The sequence below is a fragment of the Panthera onca genome, chromosome X (genome assembly GCF_046562875.1).
Source record: "Panthera onca isolate mPanOnc1 chromosome X, mPanOnc1 haplotype 2, whole genome shotgun sequence".
In the NCBI taxonomy this organism is placed as follows: domain Eukaryota; kingdom Metazoa; phylum Chordata; class Mammalia; order Carnivora; family Felidae; genus Panthera; species Panthera onca.
In genome coordinates this window covers 59,154,180-59,173,941 of record NC_138357.1, presented here as the reverse complement: position 1 = coordinate 59,173,941, position 19,762 = coordinate 59,154,180, and the positions used below count along the sequence as shown (strand labels likewise).

Sequence of the window (19,762 nt, the reverse complement as noted above, 5' to 3'; positions counted from 1 at the left end):
TCAGGGATACATACCCCTTACCACAGAGGCAAAAAAGCTAAAAAACAATCAGGCTGAAATGAAAAATAGAATAACCAAGATTTAATGCTGACTGGATGTAATGACCACAAGGATGGAAGAAGCAGTGCAATGAATAAGTGATGTAGAGGATCAAATTATGGAAAATAATGACACTGAACAAAAGGAGAGAAAAATCATGTATCATGAAAGTAGACATAGGGAACTCAGTGACTCCATCAAATTTAATAACATTCATATCATATGAATCCCAGAAAAGAAGAGAGAAAAGGGGCAGAAGATGTATTTGAGGAAATTAGAGCTGAAAATTTCTCTAATCTGGGAAAGGAAAAAGACATCCAAATCCAGGATGCACATGGAACTCCCATCAAAATCAACAAAATTAGGCCAACACCAAAACATATTATAGCTAAATTTGCAAATTATGTGATAAAGAAAAAATCCTAAAAGCAGCAAGACAAAAAAGTCCCTAACTTACAAGGGAAAACTAATAAGGTTAGCAACAGGTCTTTCCACAGAAACTTGGCAAACCAGAAGGGAGTGGCATGATATATTCAATGTGCTGCATGGAAAAAAATCTTCAGCCAAGAATACCCTATCCAGCAAGGAAAGGTATGGAAAGAGACATAAAGAGTTCCCCAAACAAAAACTAAAGGAGTTCAGGACCACTAAATCAATCATGCAAGAAAAGCAAGACCATTAGTGACAAAGACTAGAAAGGAACAGAGAAAATATCCAGAAACAACAACAAAAAAAGTAATAAAATGGCACTAAATACATATTTATCAGTAATTACTCTGAATTTGAATGGATTAAATGCTCCAATCAAAAGACATACAGTGTCAGAATGGATAAATACAAGACCCGTCTATATGCTGCCTACAGAAGACTCATTTTAGGCCAAAAGACACCTGCAGATTGAAAGTGAGGGGAGTGGAAAAATATTTATCATGCAAATGAAGGTGAAAAGAAAGCCAGAGTAGCAATGCTTATTATAGCAGACATACTAGATTTTAACATATTTTTTTAAGTTTATTTATTTTGAGAGAGAGATAGTGAGTGGAGAAGGGGCAGAGAGAGAAGGATAGAGACAGAATCCCCAGCAGGCTCCTCACTGCCTTCACAGAGCCCAACTCAGGGCTCAAACCCATGAATCGCCAGATAATGACCTGAATGAAAACCAAGAGTCAGACACTTAACCAACTGAGCCACCCAGGCTCTCCAGACATACTAGATTTTAAACCAAAGTCTTTAACAAGAGATGAAGAAGAGCATTATATCATAATAAAGGGGACAAGACAACAAGAATATCTAACAATGGTAAATATCTATGCCCCCAACTTGAAACACCCAAATATATTTTTTAAATTAATAACAAATATAAAGGGGAGGAAGAGTTAAAATGGCATAGTAGGGGGACCCATGGTTGCCTTGTTCCTTGAACTCCAGCTAGATCAACATCAAATCCTTTTGAACACCTAGGATAATTCATCTGAGGGATTTAAAGAACAATCTATTTAATTAGAGGGAAAGAACATGGCGGGTAAGAGGTGCAGAGACATGAATTGGGGGAGAGAAAAGCTGTGGTGCTGCGGAGGAGAGGGAGCCCTTTTCATGGAGAGAAGACAGAGAAGGAGAGAAGGGGAGAGATGTAAGCATGTTGGGGTCCCGTATAAGAAAAACACTCCCTCAAAACTATTGACTAGAGAATCAAGAAGAACTGACTATCACAATTTTTTGCAAACAGTGGAGCTCAAACTCTGAGGTTTTAGAAGTCCTGCTGACAGGCAGACAGTGGTGCTCCTGGGAAGAATGGCAGAAGCCTGGGAGTGGACAGTGGACAGTGGACAGTGGACAGTGTGGTGTGGAGATCCCCTTGTTCACACTGGGAGAGAACATTCTTCTTGCTGGAGAACATTTAGAAGAGTGTATATTGCCTCTCCAAGGACAAAAGACATCATTGAGAGGGCATCATTTAGTGGCCATTCAACAACAGGGGACAGAAGTTCAGAGGGCAGAAGTGCAGACGTCAGATTACCTGGTTGCAGCTTTTTGCTGTGCTTCACCATAAATTCCAGGCACTTTCACTGTCATGCAATGGCTTTTCTGGGGCAGAATGTTGCCAGGTGCAGTGCTGCAAGGCTTTCCTCCAGAGGAGAGGAGCTGGTCTATGCCTTGCCAGGTACTTTATGATTTGGAGGCTTGAATCCAAGTCAGGCAACAGATATAAAACACAGGAGAACTGTGGCATGGGCATGCCTACTACCCAGGCACAGACAGATTGAGGGCAGGGATCTAACAGAAACATGGGACATAGGAGGGGACATTGTTCACTTTACTGTGAGGGTTTCCTGAACAGTGGCGGGTGTGAGCTCCCCTCCCCAGGGATGAGAGAGCAGGGTGACACCATCTTCCCCTCGTTGCCCACCAGCATGGTTGGAATTCAGTGAGCAACAGAGAGCCCTCAGTAGAGCCTGAAGCTGCTTACAGAAAATCGCCCACTGGCGCCCTGCAGGGACATCTTTACTGGGGCTGGTCTGTGAACCAGCGCAGTGGGCTTCTCCCCCAGAGGACCAATAAAGGCCCCCTGTATGCACCAAGTCTACTGATCATAGAGTGCAGCAAAGCATCACCTTCAGTTCTAGTGGAAATTGGACCAGGCTTTCTTTCTTTCTTTTTTCCTTTGGAATCGAGCTTATAGGTTTTTGTTGTTTATTTGTCGGTTTTTTCATTTCCTTTTCTTGTTTTTTTTTTTTTTGAATCAGGATTCTCTTTCTTTCTTTTCACTGGAATCAGGCTTATAGGTTTTTGTTTGTCTGTCTTTTTGTTGTTGTTGTTGTTATTGTTGTTGTTGTTCCTTTTCCTTTTCTCTTTCTTTTGGATCAGTCATTTTAATCAGGCTTACTTTAACAAACAAATAAAAGCACACCTAGTTAAAGGTCCAAATACCACCCCCCACCACGGAAGCAAGCAAGGAGGAACTCTGTGGAGGACTGACCTGTGGGAAATAGCAGCCAAAGCACAACAGCAGGGTAAAAACAATATACACCAGGAACACTTCTGAAGTGCCAAGTCCTGGACAGTGTATACCCCTTCTTAATATATCATTACTCTCAGGAGCAGGAAACATAATTGGCTTTCATAATACTCAAAATACAGAAAGCTAGACTAAATGACAAGGTAGAAGAATTCTCCCCAAAAGAAAGATCAAGAAGTCACAGCTGAAGATTTGCTCAAAACAGATAATTACAAACAAACAAGAAATCATTGATAATAATACAATAATAGTAGGGGACTTTACCACCACACTTGTATGAATGTACAGATCATATAAGCAGAAAATCAAAAAGGAAATCATGGCATTGAATGACACACTGGGCCTGATGGACTTAACAGATAAATTCAGAACATTTCATTCTAAAGCAGCAGAATACACATTCTCCTCAAGTGCAAATGGGACATTCTCCAGAATACACCACATACCAGGTCACAAATCAGCCCTCAACGAGTACAAAAAGATTGATATCATACCATGCATATTTTCAGACCACAACACTATGAAGCTTGAAGTCAATCACAAGAAAAAATTGTAAAGATAACAAATACATGGAAGTTAAAGAACTTGGCACTAAAGAATGAATGGGTTCAACTAGGAAATTAAAGAGGAAAAAAACACATGGAAACAAATGAGAATGAAAAGACATTAGACCAAAAATTTTGAGATGCAGCAAAAGTGGTCATAACAGGAAAATATATGGTAATGTAGGCCAACCTCAAGAAGCAAGAAATATCTTAAATAAACAACCTAAGCTTACAAATAAAGGAGCTAGGAAAAAAACACCAAATAAACCTAAAGCAAGCACAAAAATGTAAATAATAAAGATTAGAGAAGAAATAAATGGTATAGAAAAAAAAGTAGAACAGATCAATGAAATCAAGAGCTGGTTCTTGGGAAAAAATTAATAAAATCGATAAACCCCTAGAACCAGACTTATCAAAAAGAGAAGATAAATAACTCAAATAAATAAAATCACAAATGAGAAAAGAGATATCACAACCACCACCACAGAAATATAAACAATTATAAGAGAATATTATGAAAACATATTCACTACCAAATCATACAATATGGAAGAAGTGCATAAATTCCTAGAAACATATAAACTGAACAAAGTAAGGATAGAGGCAACATACCTTGGCATCATAAACACTATATATTAAAAACTCACAGCTAATATCATCCTCAATGAGCAAAAACTGAGAACTTTTCCTCTATGGTCAGAAACAAGACAGGGATTCCATTCTCACCACAGTTCTTCAATATTTCCTGGGTGTCCTAGCCCCAGAAATGAGACAAGCAAAAGGAACAAAAGGCATCTAAATTGTCAAGAAGTCAAAACTTCCCTATTTGCATATGGCATGATACTTTGTATAGAAAACCCAAAATAATCCACCAAAAAATTGCTAGAACTGATACATGCATTCAGGAAAGTCGCAAGATACAAAACCAATGTATAGAAATCTGTTGCACTTCTATACACCAATAATGAAGCAGCAGAAATAGAAATCATGGAATCAATCCTATTTACAATTGCACCAAAACCCATAAGATACCTAGGAATACAACTAGCCAAAGAGGTAAATTATCTGTATTCTAAAACTATAAAACACTGATCAAAGTAATTGAAGATGACAAAGAAATGGAAAAATATTCCATGCTCATGGATTGGAAGAACAAATATTACAAAAATGTCTATACTACCCAAAACAAACTACACATTTAACGCAATCTCTTTTAAAATACTACCACCCTTGGGGCGCCTGGGTGGCTCAGTCGGTTGAGCGTCTGACTTTGGCTCAGGTCATGACCTCACAGTTTGTGAGTTCGAGCCCCGCATTGGGCTCTGTGCTGACAGCTTGGAGCCTGGAGCCTGCTTCGGATTCTGTGTGTGTGTCTCTCTCTGTCCCTCCCTCACTTGCACTCGGTCTCTGTCTATCTCTCTCAAAAATAAATAAATATTAAAAAAATAAAATAATAAAATAAAATACCACCAGCCTTTTTCACAGAAGTAGAACAAAGAATCCTAAAATTTGTACAGAACCAAAAAAGACCTTACATAGCCAAAGCAATTTTGTAAAAGGAAAGCAAAGCTGGAAGCATCACAATCTGGACTTCAAGTTATATTAATAAGCTGTAATGATCAAGGTAATATGGTACTAGTACACAAACAGACAGATAGATCAATGAAACAGGATAGGAAACCCAGAAATGAACCCACATATATGTGGTCAGCTAATCTTTGAGAAAGCAGGAAAGCATATCTAATGGAAAAATGACAGTCTCTTCAACAAATGGTATTGGGAAAACTGGATAGCAACATGCAGTTGAATGAAACTGGACCGCTTTCTTACACCATACACAAGAATAAATTGAAAATGGATGAAAGACCTAAATGTGACACAGGAAACCATCAAAATCCTATAGGAGAACAAGCCATAACCTGTGACATAAGCCATAGTAACTTGTTACTAAATATATGGCTGTGACATAAGCCATAGCAACTTGTTACTAGATATGTCTCCCGATGCAACGGAAACAAAAGCAAAAATTATTGGGACTTCATCAAAATAAAAGCCTTCTGCACAGTGAAGGAACCAATCAACAAAACTAAAATGCAACCTAAGGAATGGGAGAAGATGTTTGCAAATGACATATATGATAAAGGGTTACTATCCAAAATCTATAAAGAATTTACCAAACTCAACACCTAAAAAAACAATCCAGTTAAGAAATTAACAGAAAACATGAATAGACATTTTTTTCAAAGAAGGCCTGCAGATGGCTAGCAGACACATGAAAAGATGCTCAACTCTGAAACACAAATGAAAACTACAATGAGATGTCACCTCACACTTTTTAGAATGGCCAAAATTAACAACATAGGGAACTGCATGTGTTGGCAGTGATATAGAGAAAGGGGAACCCTCTTATAATTTTGGTTGAAATGCAAACTGGTGCAGCCACTCTGGAAAACAGTATGGATGTTCCTCAAAAAGTTAAAAATAGAAATAACTACAATGCAGTAATTGCACTGCTAGGTATTTACCCAAAGAATACAAAAATACTGATTCAAACATACATGCACCCTGATGTTTATAGAAAAATTATCAACAATAGCCAAATTATGAAATGTCCATCAACTGATAAATGAATATATATATATATATATATATATATACACATGGATATATGAATGGATATATATATATATATATATATAATGGAATATTGCTCAGCCATAAAAATATCCATATATATTCATGGATATACATAATGGATATATATATATATATATATATATAATCGAATATTACTCAGCCATAAAAAATGAAATCTTGCCATTTGCGGGACACCTGGGTGGCTCAGTTGGTTAAGCATCCAACTTCAGCTCAGGTCACCATCTCACTGTTCCTGAGTTCTAGCCCCTCATTGGGTTCTGTGCTGAGAGCTCAGAGCCCGGAGCCTGTTTCAGATTCTGTGTCTCCCTCTCTCTCTCTGCCCCTCACCCACTTGCACTCTGTCTCTTTTTTTGTCTCAAAAATAAACATAAAAATAACAAAAGTCTTTCTATTTGCAATGATATGGATGGAGCTAGAGAGTATTATCCTAAGTGAAATTAGTCAGTTAGAGAAAGACAAATACCATATGGTTTAACTCATATGTGGAATTTAAGAAACGAAACAGAGGATCATACATGGGGGAAAAAGAGAAGCAAACCAGAAAACAGACTATTATCTATAGAGATGAAACTGAGGGTTGCTGGAGAGGAGGTGGGCTGGAGGGGGTGTTAAATGGGTGATGATTATTTAGGAGGACACTCGTGATGAGCAGTATGTGTTGTATGTGAGTGATGCATCACTAAATTCTACACCTGAAACTAAAAGGAAAAAAATAAACAGGAAGACAAGTACCGTATGATTTTATTTATATGTGGAATCTAAAAAATAAAATAAATGAACAAACAAAAGCCAGTTTTTTATTGAGTTAGTTTTTGTTGTTGGGTTGTATATTAGGTTCTTAAGTCTGCCATAACAAAGTGCCACAAACTGAGTGGCTTAGGAAAAAAAAAAAAAACATCTTATAGGTCTGGAAGCTAAAATTACAAAATAAAGTTTTTAGCAGCACCATACTCCTTCTCAATGCTCTAGAAAGAGGATTTTTTCCTTGCCCTTTCCAGCTTCTGGTAACTGCAGGTGTTTGTTGGCTTGTGTCGGCATAATTTCAATCTCTGCCTCCATCTTCACTTGATGTTCTCTTTGTGTCTTCTCACATAGTCTTCGCTCATTATCTCTGTGTTCAAATTTGCCCTTTTTATGAAGACACAAGTCATATTGGATTAGAGAACACCCTAGTAACTTCATTTTAACTTAATTACTTCTGTAAAGACTCTATTTCCAAATAAGTTCACATTCAAGGTACTGGGAGTTAGGAGTTCAACATACCTGTTTTAAGAGATACAATACAACCCATAACAACTTGTATTGGTTTTTGTATATTCTGAATACTAGAAACTTATTAGAAATATAATTTGCAAATATTTTTTTGGATTTTGTATGTTGTCTTTTCATTTTGTTGACAGTGGACTTCGATACCAAAAAAAAATTATTTTTTTATTTTAATTGAAGTATAGTTGACATCCAATATTATATTAGTTTTAGGTGTACAACATAGTGATTTGACAATTATATACATTATAAAATGCTCATCAAAATAAGTGTAGTTACTACCTATCACCATACAATACTATTACAATATTACTAATTATATTCCCTATGCTCTACTTTTTATCCCCATGAGGTGTTTGTTTTATAACTAGAAGTTTGTATCTCTAAATCTCCTTCACCTATGCCACCTATGCCCCATTCTCTATACCCTGCCAACCACCACTTTGTTCTCTGTATTTATCACTCTGGTTTTTGATTGTTAATTTCTTTGTTTTTAGATTCCATGTATAAATGAAATCACATGATACTTACCTTTGTATGACTTTTTTCACTTAGTATAATACCCTCTAGGTATATCCATGTTGTTCTGAATAACAAGATTTCATTCTTTCTAATAGCTGTGTAATATTCCAGTGTGTGTGTGTGTGTGTGTGTGTGTGTGTGTGTGTGTGTGTGTGTATCACATCTTTATCCATTCATCTATCAGAGAGGACACTTGGGCTGTTTCCATAATTTGGCTATTGTAAATAATTTTGCAATAAACATGTGGGTGTATGCACCTTTTGAATTAGTGTTTTCATATTCTTTGAGTAAATACCAAGTAGTGTGATTACTGGATAATATGTTAGTTCTATTTTTAATATTTTGAAAAACTTCCATACTGTTTTCCACAGTGGCTGAACCAGTTTGCATTCCCACCAGCAATGGAAAATGATTCCTTTTTCTTTACATCCTCACCAATACCAGTTATTCTTCTATTTTTGATGTTAGCCATTCTGACAGGTATGAGGTGATATCTCATTGTGGTTTTGATTTGCATTTCCCTGATGATGAATGATGTTAAACATCTTTTCATGTGTCTGTTGGCAATCTGTTTGTCTTCATTTGCAAGTATCTTCTCCTATTCAGTAGTTTGGCTTTTAGTTTCGTTCATAGTTTCCTTTGCCATGCAGCTTTTAATTTTTATGTAGTTTCAATAGTTTATTTTTTTCTTTTGTTTCTGTCACGTCAGGAGACATATCTAGAAAAATGTTATGGGGAATTTCAGAGACATTACTGCCTGTGCTATCTTCTAGGATTTTATAGTTTCAGGACTCACATTTAGGTCCTTAATTCATTTTGAATTTATTTTTATGGATAGTGTAAGAAACTGGTCCATTTTTATTCTTTTCATGTAGCTGTCCAGTTTTCCCAACATCATTTTTGAAAGACACTGTCTTTTTCCCATTGGATATTATCTCTTGTTTTGTCAAAAATTAATTGACCATATAGTTGTGAGTTCACATCTGGATTTTCTATTCTGTTCCATTGATCTGTTTCTGTTTTTGTACCAGTATCATACTGTTTTTCTCCCTACAGCTTTGTAACATAACTTGAAGTCTGGAATTGTGATTCCTCCAGCTTTGCTTTGCTTTTTCAAGAGTGCTTTAGCTCTTCAAGGTCTTTTGTGATTCCATATAAGTTTTAGGATTATTGGTTCTAGCTGTGTGAAAAGTGCTGATGGTATTTTGATAGGGATTGCATTAAATCTGTTTATTGCTTTGGGTAGGATAGACATTTTAACAATATTTGTTCTTCCTATCCATTAGCATGGAAAATCTTTCCATTTGTGTCATATTCAATTTCTTTCATTATTGTTTTATACTTTTCAGAGTAAAGGTCTTTCACATCCTTGGCTTAGTTTATTCCTAGGTATTTTATTATCCTTGGTGCAATTGTAAATGGGATTGTTTACTTAATTTCTCTTTCTGCTGATTCATTATTAATGTATAGAAATTCAACATATTCCTGTATATTGATCTGTGTCCTACAACCTTACTGAATTTATCAGTTCTAGTAGTTTTTTGATGGAGTCTTTAGGGTTTTTGGTATATAGTATCATATTATCTGCAAATATTGAAATGTTACTTCTTCCTTACCAATTTTGATGCATTTTATTCCTTTTTCTTGTCTCATTGCTGTGGCTAGGACTCCCAGTGCTATCTTGAATAAAAATGATGGAAATGGACATCCTTGCCTTTTTCCTGACCTTGGGGGAAAAGCCCTCTATGGTTTTTCACCATGGAGTTTGATGTTAAACTGTGGCTTTTTTCATACATGGCCTTTATTATGTCAAGGTATGTTTCCTTTAAACCTACTTTGTTGAGGGCTTTTATCATGAATGGATGTTGTACTTTTTGAAATGCTTTTTCTGCATCTATTAAAATTATCATGTTTTCCTTTCTCATATATATGTGATCTATCTCATTGATTGATTGGTCAATGAACCACTCTTACATCCTGGTACACACTTGGTGGTGGTGAATGATTTTTTTAATGTACTGTTGGATTCAGTTTGCTAACATTTTATCCAGGAATTTTCTATCTCTCTTCATCAGAGATATCAGCCTGTGGTTCTTTATGTTAGTGTCTTTATATGTTTTTTGCTGGGAATGGCCAGCAAACCCTGGGCCGACTGATGAAAGATTACTCCACACTTTGCTGAGAAAGAGAGAAGGCATGGGGGTCAATGTTCACAAATGAAGACCCCCTTTGCCTCACTCAAATTCTCATTTATTGCAGTGTCATGCCAATCACAAGTCTCAGTTGGCTCGTTGTGTACAGAGGGCATATAACATTTTGGGCATGCAAAAACAAAGGGTGTATGACTTAAAGGTGAACAATCATAAGAGGATAATGAAATCATAGATATACAACAAGGGTCTATGTGTCCTATTGTTTTGCTAAACTTTGTATACAATGTATAGATGATGGAGTTCCCCAAGGACTGCAGAAATACCTGGGAGGGCCTTCCCAGGGAATTCCACAGTCAGGGCAGTTGCCACAGGCCTCCAGCATTCCAAGAGACCCACGCCTCTCCCAAGCTTAATTGCAACCCACCAGAAATCTCTGTGTTACATTTTAGCTAGCCAAGCATTGTGTATAATCTTGTCATCCTCAGTAATAACCCCAACAGTTTTTGGTATCAAGGTAATTCTGGCCTTACATAATGAATTTGGATATTTTTCCTCTTCTTTTTTTTTTTTTTTAGAATACTTTGAGAATAATAGGTATTTTTTGTCCTTTACGTGTTTGTTAGATTTTACCTGTGAATTCTAGTCCTGGACTTTTGTTTCTTGGGAGTTTTTTTATTATTGATTAAGTTTCATTGCTGAATTTAGTTCAGAATTTCTATCTATTATTGATTGAGTTTGGGGAGGTTATATATGTTTCCAGAAACTTATCCATTTGTTCTAGGTTAGGACATAATTTTGGTTAGTACTCTTTTATAAGCCAATACCTCTGTAGTGACAGTGTTACTTTTCCTCTTTAGTTTATTGTTCTGTTTATATATTTCTTTTCTTGTTATGAATATGACCAGGGATTTATCAATTTTGTTTATCTTTTCAAAGAACCAGCTTTTGGTTTCATCAGTTTGTTTCTGTCTTTTGTCTCTGTGTCATTTATTTCTGTTCAAGTCTTTATTTCTTTCCTTCTACTCACATTGGGCTTTGTTCTTCTCTTTCTAGTTTCTTTAGGTGTAAGGTTAGGTTTTTTATTTGAATTGTTTCTTGTTTTTTGAAGTAGGTCTGTATTGCTATATGTTTCCCTGTTACAAATGCTTTTGCTGCATCCTGAAGATTTGGGACCATTGTGTTTTCATTTTCATTTGTTTCTATGTATTTTTAATTGTTTTCTTTGATTACTTTGTTGACTCATTAGTTGTTTAGTGTTATTTTGTTTAGCCTCCACACGTTTGTGTTCCAATCATTTTTCTGGTGATTTATTTCTAGTTTCATACCATTGTGGTCAGAAAAGATGCATGGTATGATTTTAATCTTAAATTTATTGATACTATTTTATGGCCTATCATGTGATCTATTCTGGAGAATGTTCCGTGTGCACCCCAAAAGAATTTGTATTTTGTCATTTTTGGTGGAATGTTCTGAATATATCTGTTATATCCATCTAATCTAATGTGTCACTTAAAGACGCTATTTCCTTAGTGATTTTCTTCCTTGATGATCTATTGATTGATGTTGTGAGATGTTTAAGTCTCTTACTATTACAGCATTACCATCAAGTTCTTTCTTTGTGTCCTTTTATATCTGCTTTATATAATTAGGGGCTCCAGTGTTGGATGCATAGATATTTAAAATTGTTATATCCTCTTCTTGGGTTGATCCCTTTAACATTATGTACTGTCCTTTTCTGTCTTTTGTTATAGTATTTGTTTTAAAATCTACTTTTTTTCTGATATAAGTACTGCTGCCCCAGATGTTTTGCTTCCATTTGTTAGGTAAATGTTTTTCCATCCCTTCATTTTCTGTGTATGTGTATGTGTCTTTAGGTCTGAGATGAGTGTTTTGTAGGCAGCATATAGATAGATCTTGTTTTTTATCCATTCCACCACCTTGTTTTCTTATTGGAGCATTTAGGCCTTTTACATTCAAAGTAATTATTGATAGGTATGTATTTATTGTCATTTTGTTATTTGTTTTCTGATTGCCTTGCAGTTCTCTGTTCCTCTTCTCTTGCTCTCCTTATTGTGATCGATGATTTTCTGTAGCATTATGTTTGGCTTTCTTTCTCTTTATTTTTTGGGTATCTATTATAAGTTTTTGGCTTGGAGTTACCATGAGGTTCTTATATAGCATCCTAAGTACATAGCAATCTGTATTAAGTTGATGGTCATTTAAGTTCAAACATATTCTCAAAAAAGAACTTCTTTCTTCTTTTACTCTTTCCTCCACTTTTTATATATATGCTGTCATATTTTACATCTTTTTATTCATAATTTTCTCTTGTCTAATTATGGCCATTTCTTTTCCACTGAAAGAAGTCCCTTTACCATTTCTTGTAATCCTGGTTTAGTAGTGATAAACTCCTTTAACTTATCTGGAAACTCTATTTCTCCTTCAAATCTGAATGATAATCTTGCTAGATAGAGTATTCCTGGTTGTAGCGATTTTTTCCATTTTAGCAGTTTGAATATATCATGGCATTCCCCTCTGACTTGCAAAGTTTCTGCTGAAAAATCAGGTAATAGCCTTATAGTTCCCCCTTTGGTAACTTTTTGTTTCTCTATTGCTGCTTTTAAAATTCTCTCTTTACCTTTACCTTTGACATTTTGATTATTATATATCATGTTATAGATTTCATTGAGTTCATCTTATTTGGAATCCTCTATGCTTCTTAGACATAGGTATCTATTTCCTTTTCTTTTTTTATTAAATATAACTTATTGTCAAATTGGTTTCCACATAACACCCAGTCCTCATCCCAACAGGTGCCCTCTTCAATGCCCATCACCCACTTTCCCGTCTCCCCCACCCCCTATCAACCCTCAGTTTGTTCTCAGTATTTCAGAGTCTTTTATAGTTTGCATCCCTCCCTCTCTGTAACTTTCTCCCCCTTTCCCTCCCCCATGCTCTTCTGTTAAGTTTCTCAGGATCCACGTATGAGTATAAGCATATGGTATCTGTCTTCTCTGAATTATTTCACTTAGCATAATACTCTCTAGTTCCATACACATTGCTGCAAGTGGCAAGATTTCATTCTTTCTCATTGCCATGTAGTATTCCATTGTATATATAAACCATATCTTCCTTATCCCTTTGTCAGTTGATGGACATTTAGGTTCTTTCCATAATTTTGCTATTGTTGAAAGTGCTGCTATAAACACTGAGGTACATGTGCCCCTGTGCATCAGCACTCCTGTATCCCTTAGGCAAATTCCTAGCCGTACTATTGCTGGGTCATAGGGTAGTTCTATTTGTAATTTTTTTGAGGAACCTCCACACTGTTTTCCAGAGTGGCTGCACCAGTTTGCATTCCCACCAACAGTTCAAGAGGGTTCCCGTTTCTCCACATCCTCGCCAGCATCTATAGTCTCCTGATTTGTTCATTTTATACACTCTGACTGGCGTGAGGTGGTACCTCAGTGTGATTTTGATTTGTATCTCCCTGATGAGGAGTGACATTGAGCATCTTTTCATGTGTCTGTTGGCCATCTGGATGTCTTCTTGAGAGAAGTGCCTATTCATGTCTTCTGCCCATTTCTCCACTGGATTATTTGTATTTCAGGTGTGGAGTTTGGTGAGTTCTTTGTAGATTTTGGATACTAGCCCTTTGTCTGATATGTCATTTGCAAATATCTTTTCCCATTCCGTTGGTTGCCTTTTAGTTTTGTTTATTGTTTCCTTTGCAGTGCAGAAGCTTTTTATCTTTGCTGAGGTCCTGATAGTTCATTTTTGCTTTTAATTCCCTTGCCTTTTGGGATGTGTCGAGTAAGAATCTATTTCCTTTTCTATGTCAGGGAAGTTTTCAGCTATTATTTCCTCAAATAAGGTTTCTACTCCTTTTTCTCTTTCCCTTCTGGGAATAATTTGAATTTTTGTTCATTTGATGTTGCCCAAGTGAGCCCTTAACCTGTCTTTATTTTTTAAATTATTTTCTCTTTTTACTGTTCAGCTTGAATGCTTTCTATTGCCCTTTTTCCACGTTGACTCAGGGTCATATGTATTGATGATACACTTGGCAGCCAGATGAAGCTGAAATGGGTGCAAGCTAGGTGCCCCAGGGTGTTCCATGGATAAGGTGTCCTGGTGGGGCAGCTGGAGCTGAGGCAGTGTGTAAGCTGGGATGTTCCTGAGCTTTTTGTACAGAGGACACCCTGGCAGAATAGCTGAAACTAAAGTGGGTGAAAGATGGGGGTCCACAGGCTCTATGCATATAGAGTACCTGGATACAGTATCTGATGCTGATGTGGATACAAACCAAGGTGTTCCAGGACTCTCCACACAGAGGGTACCCTTAAGGGGTGACAGGAGCCATGCCAGGGTACAGTTTTGGAGTTTCTAGGGAGGTACCCTAATAGGAAAGCTGAAGCTAAATCAGCATGGTCTGGTGGGGTCCCTAGAATTCATGGACAAAAGTTCTGACCGGATAGCTGAAGGTAAGTCGAGTAGAACCTGGGATGTCACAAGTTGTTTAGCACAGGTGTGCCTTGTCCTGGTAACTGGAGATGAGGCCGTTATGGCTAGGTGTGTTCTTGGGGTCTTTTCACACAGGGTGCCCCGGTGGGGGTCACTGAAACTAATGCAAGCACAGGCCAAGGATTCCCAGAGTATTTTGTGCAGAGAGCACTTTAGCAGGGTGGCTGGACATGAAACAGATGTCTAAGATGTTCCAGAGCACTCTGCATGAGGAGTGCCCTAGCAAGCTTCCCAAGGCCAAAATGTTGTAGGCCTGAAGTTTTCCACAGTGCTTTACACCTGTGTCACCTTGATGCAAAGGCTGAGGTTGTAGTGAGCACTAGCCAGGGGTGTCCTGGCATACACCAACCACTCTATGGTAACCTTGGTGGGATAACTGGGGCTGGTATTGGCTATGGGCCACAGAGGTGGCAGGCAGATTAGGGCACCCGGACTATGCACTGTACTTTCAAGGTAGGGGGGAGTGTAGGACATTTCCATAAGGCCTTCCCACCTGAAGAAAGTTCCAGTAGCTCCTCCAGCCATTTGGCAGAATTCTAATTCTGCCTTTTTTATATGCTAGTGGCTGTTTTAAACTGTGGCTTTTGAAACAAGAGAAAAGAGGGGGAAAGAGAAAAGAAAAAAAGTCAAGAAAAAAAACAGCTTTATTCACTCACTCACTCATTCATTCATTCGGTCGTGGGCCCAGCTGGGACTGGTATGGACTTGCAGACCTTGGACTTGCTGACGTGGTAAGCTGGTTTCTCTGACCATTCCCATAGCTCCTCTGCCCTTTTGTCCAGTGCAGCCAGAGCTGGTGTGAGTTTGTGAACCCTGGACTCACTGAGGTGGCAATCCAGTTATGGCATCCATACCCTGTTCAGGTATGCACTTTTAAGGTGGAAGGGGAATGTAAACCTATAATTCTCCAGTCCCTATGACCCAGAGAACTTTTCAACAGTTCTTATAGCAGTTTGGTGGAGTTCTAGAGTTGTCTGTTATATGTTAGTTGCTCTTTTAATTGCAGTTTTTTTTTCTATGCCCAAGGATAGAGGAGTCTGTTCCCAGTCCCTCATTACTATCACTCCCCACTACAGTTCCCAGAGTAGACAGTGGGGGTTTTCTCTGTTACCATGTCTCTATCTTTCTTGATGTTCTTTGTGCCTCTCTATCTTTTGTTGTACAGAAGCTGTTTAGTCAGCCCACAGTTCTTCAGGAGGAATTATTCTATACACATGTGCAATTTGATGTGTTTCATGAAGGAGATGAATTCAGGGTCTTTCTACATTGTCATCTTGGACTGGAACTTGAATGTAGCATTTTTAATTCTCAAGTATATTTGATAGTGCTAAAAGTCTTGGAGTACCTAAGTGACTCAGTTGGTTAAGCACCCAACTCAATTTCGGCCCAGGTCATGATCTCACCAGTTTGTGAGTTTGAGCCCTGTGTCAGGCTCCGCACTGACAGTCTGGAGCCTGCTTAGGATTCTGTCTCCATCTCTCTTTGCCTCTCTCTCTCTCTCCCTCAAAATAAGTAAATAAACTTAAAAAAATATTTATTCCACCTATGTACCCTCTTTTATAACTTCTTCCTTCTCAGGTCTTAATTCTGTCTATTGCTTATTCAAACAGTTGTCCCTTGACCCTGGTTGCTGTGGACAATGCTTGTTCCTTTAAATGCTTTTAGTAAAATCTATCCAGGACGCTCCTCAGCCATGGAAATGCTCCAAGTTGGGCAAGGAAAAATGAAGTTCTTGCAGCAATCCATCAGGGAGCCAACAGACAAGTTGAAACTCACAGCTACAACTATGTAAAAATACTGAATATCTTGCTCCCTCTCATAATAGCAACTTTCACTGTCAATGAAGGCTGTCATCCTCATTGCCACCATTGATCTGCAGTATGGAAGATAACTGAGCAGTTTAAATGCCACGGCACTTTTTATTACAAAACAACAGCTTTCTTCATCAAGCTTTGTTTTGATTTTTGTAAGTTTTTGATTCCGTATTTCTTTCTTTTTTTTTTTTTACTAGTTTAATCTGGTTTTTTATTTGAAGAAATCACATTCACATTTAGTGCTTTCTTTGTTAATAATAAAAGAGTAATGATGCAGAAGCGCATATGGCATACTAATTTAGTAAGGGCTGGTGTATCCCAAATAAAGTGTAACTTTTTATGAAAGGAAAAGGCAAACTATCGCCTGTAGGCCAAATCCTGCCTGCTGTCTATTTCTTTTTTTCCCCACTATTTTTTAATATGAAATTTATTGTCAAATTGGTTTCCATACAACACCGAGTGCTCATCCCAAAAGGTGCCCTCCTCACTACCCATCACCCACTCTCCCCTCCCTCCCACCCCCCCCCCCCATCAACCCTCAGTTTGTTCTCAGATTTTAAGAGTCTCTTATGCTTTGGATCTCTCCCACTCTACCTCTTTTTTTTTTTTTTCTTCCCCTACCCCATGGACTTCTGTTAAGTTTCTCAGGATCCACATAAGAGTGAAAACATATGGTATCTGTCTTTCTCTCTATGACTTATTTCACTTAGCATAACACTCTCCAGCTCCATCCACGTTGCTACAAAAGGCCATATTTCATTCTTTCTCATTGCCATGTAGTATTCCATTGTGTATATAAACCACAATTTCTTTATCCACTCATTGATTCCGTATTTTTGAAGAAGTTGATTTTAACAGCTTTTGCTACCTCATTACTTGCTTTGCAGAGGTATGGAGTCCTGTAGTGCCTTTTTACTATTCCAGTTTTAGTGATATCAGCCCTCTTGTGTAGTTTTTAAAAGTAAGGTATTTGAAAATATCATTAGTAAGAAAAACTAAAAAAAAACCTCAATTATATAAGTGTTCTGATTTCTATATAACAAAATTATAAGCTTATCAATGTTTTTTTTAAAACATTTACTAAAGGGACACCTGGGTGGCTCAGTCAGTTAAGCGTCCGACTTTGCCTCATGTCATGATCTTACAATTCGTGAGTTTGAGCCCCATATCGGGCTCTGTGCTGACAGCTCAGAGCCTGGAGCCTGCTTCAGATTCTGTCTCTCCCATTCTCTCTGCCTCTCCCCCACTGATGCTCACACTCTCTCTCTCTCTCAAAAATAAATAAACATAAACAAATTTTAAACATTTATTAAAAATTGAGAATCATGAAAATTCAGTAAATGGAAGAACTCTCAGTAAAAGTACTGCTGTCTTTTTACTATCTTAACATTTAATTTCTAAATCTATGCCTAACACTAAAGAAACTAACACTTTTTTTTTCGTTTGACTACTGACAGTGTTTTTATCCACCCAGTAAAATAACGTTGTAATCCCACCCACACCCCTTACCGTCCACTCCTGTTGGCACCAGCCCAGAACAGCTCCCCACCCCCAACCCCCTCTGATGTGGCTGGAGCTTGAGGCATACAGGGCCAAAAACACTGCAGACTGGAGACTGGAACAGCTTGGAGATGGTGGATAATAGCTATTCGAGTCTGCAATTAAAAATGGTATTTGTTGTTCTCTGACTGATGTATTTCACTTAGAATAATACTCCCTAGCTCTATCCATGTCATTACACATGGCAAGATTTCATTCTTTTTAATGGCTGAGTAATATTCTTTATATATATATATATATATATATATATATATATATACACACATACATAAATATATATATATATATATATATTTATTTATTTATTTATACACACACACACACACACACACACACACCATATCTTCTGTATCCATTCATCAGTTAATGGACATTTTGGCTCTTTCCATAATTTGGTTATTGTTGATAATGCTGCTATAAAACACTGGGGTGCATGTATTCCTTTGAATTTGTATTTTTGTCTCCTTTTTGTGAATACCTAGTAGTGAAGTTGCGGGATCCTAGGGTAGTTCTAATTATTTTCCCAAGTTTTTATTTCAATTCCAGCTAGTTAACATACATACAGTGCAATATCAGTTTCAGGTATAGAATTTAGTGATTCATCACATACATACAACACCAGGTGCTTATCACAAGTGCCCTCCTTAATACCTATCATCTGTTTAACCCATCCTCCCTATGCCCTCTTCCTCTCCAGTAGCCATCAGTTTCATCTGTATAGTTAAGAGTCAGTTTCTTAGTTCGTCTTTCCTTTTTTCCCCTATGCTTATTTATTTTCTTACTTAAATTCTGCATATGAGTAAAATTCCATTGTATTTTTCTTTCTCTTATTTCACATAGCATAATACTCTCACATTGTTGGCAAATGGCAAGATTTCATTCATTTTTTATGGCTGAGTAATATTCCATTGTGTGTGTGTGTGTGTGTGTGTGTGTGTATATATATATATATATATATATATATATATATATATATATATACCACATCTTCTTTATCCATTCATTAGTCAATGGACATTTGAACTCTTTCCAAAATTTGGTTATTGTTGATAATGCTGCTATAAACATTCTGGTGTATGTATCCCTGTGAATTAGTATTTTGTTTCCTTTGGGTAAATACCTAGTAGTACAATTGCTGGATCCTGGAGAGTGATATTTTTAACTTTTTGAGGAACCTTAATACTGTTTTCCAGAGTGGCTATATCCATTTGCATTCTCACCAACAGTGTAAGAAGTTTCCCTTTTCTCCACGTCCTCACCAACACCTGTTGTTTCCTGTGTTGTTCATTAGCAATTCTAACAGGTGTGATACGATGTCTCATTATAGTTTTGATTTGTATTTCCCTGATGATGAGCGTTGTTGAGCAGCTTTTCATATATCTGTTAACCATCTGCGTGTCTTTTTTGGAAAAAAATGTCTATTCATGTATTCCGCCCACTTTTTAAATGGATTGGTTTTTAGGTGTTGAGTTTGACAAGTTTTTGTAGATTTTGGATAGTAACCCTTTATCATATATGTCATTTGCAAACCTATTCTCCCATTCCTTAGGTTGTCTTTTAGTTTTGTTGACTGTTTCCTTCACTGTTCAGGTTTTTATTTTGATGAAGTCCCAATAGTTTATTTTTGCTTTTGTTTCCCTCACCTGTGGAGACGTGTCCAGTAAGAAG

General features: G+C 37.1%; 1 protein-coding gene across 3 annotated transcripts in view; it reads left to right on the top strand.

The window, feature by feature from the left end:
- The window catches only part of LOC145713536 (uncharacterized), a 447,260-nt gene that overhangs the window by 409,490 nt on the left and 18,008 nt on the right, over positions 1–19,762 (top strand). The window lies entirely within an intron of this gene.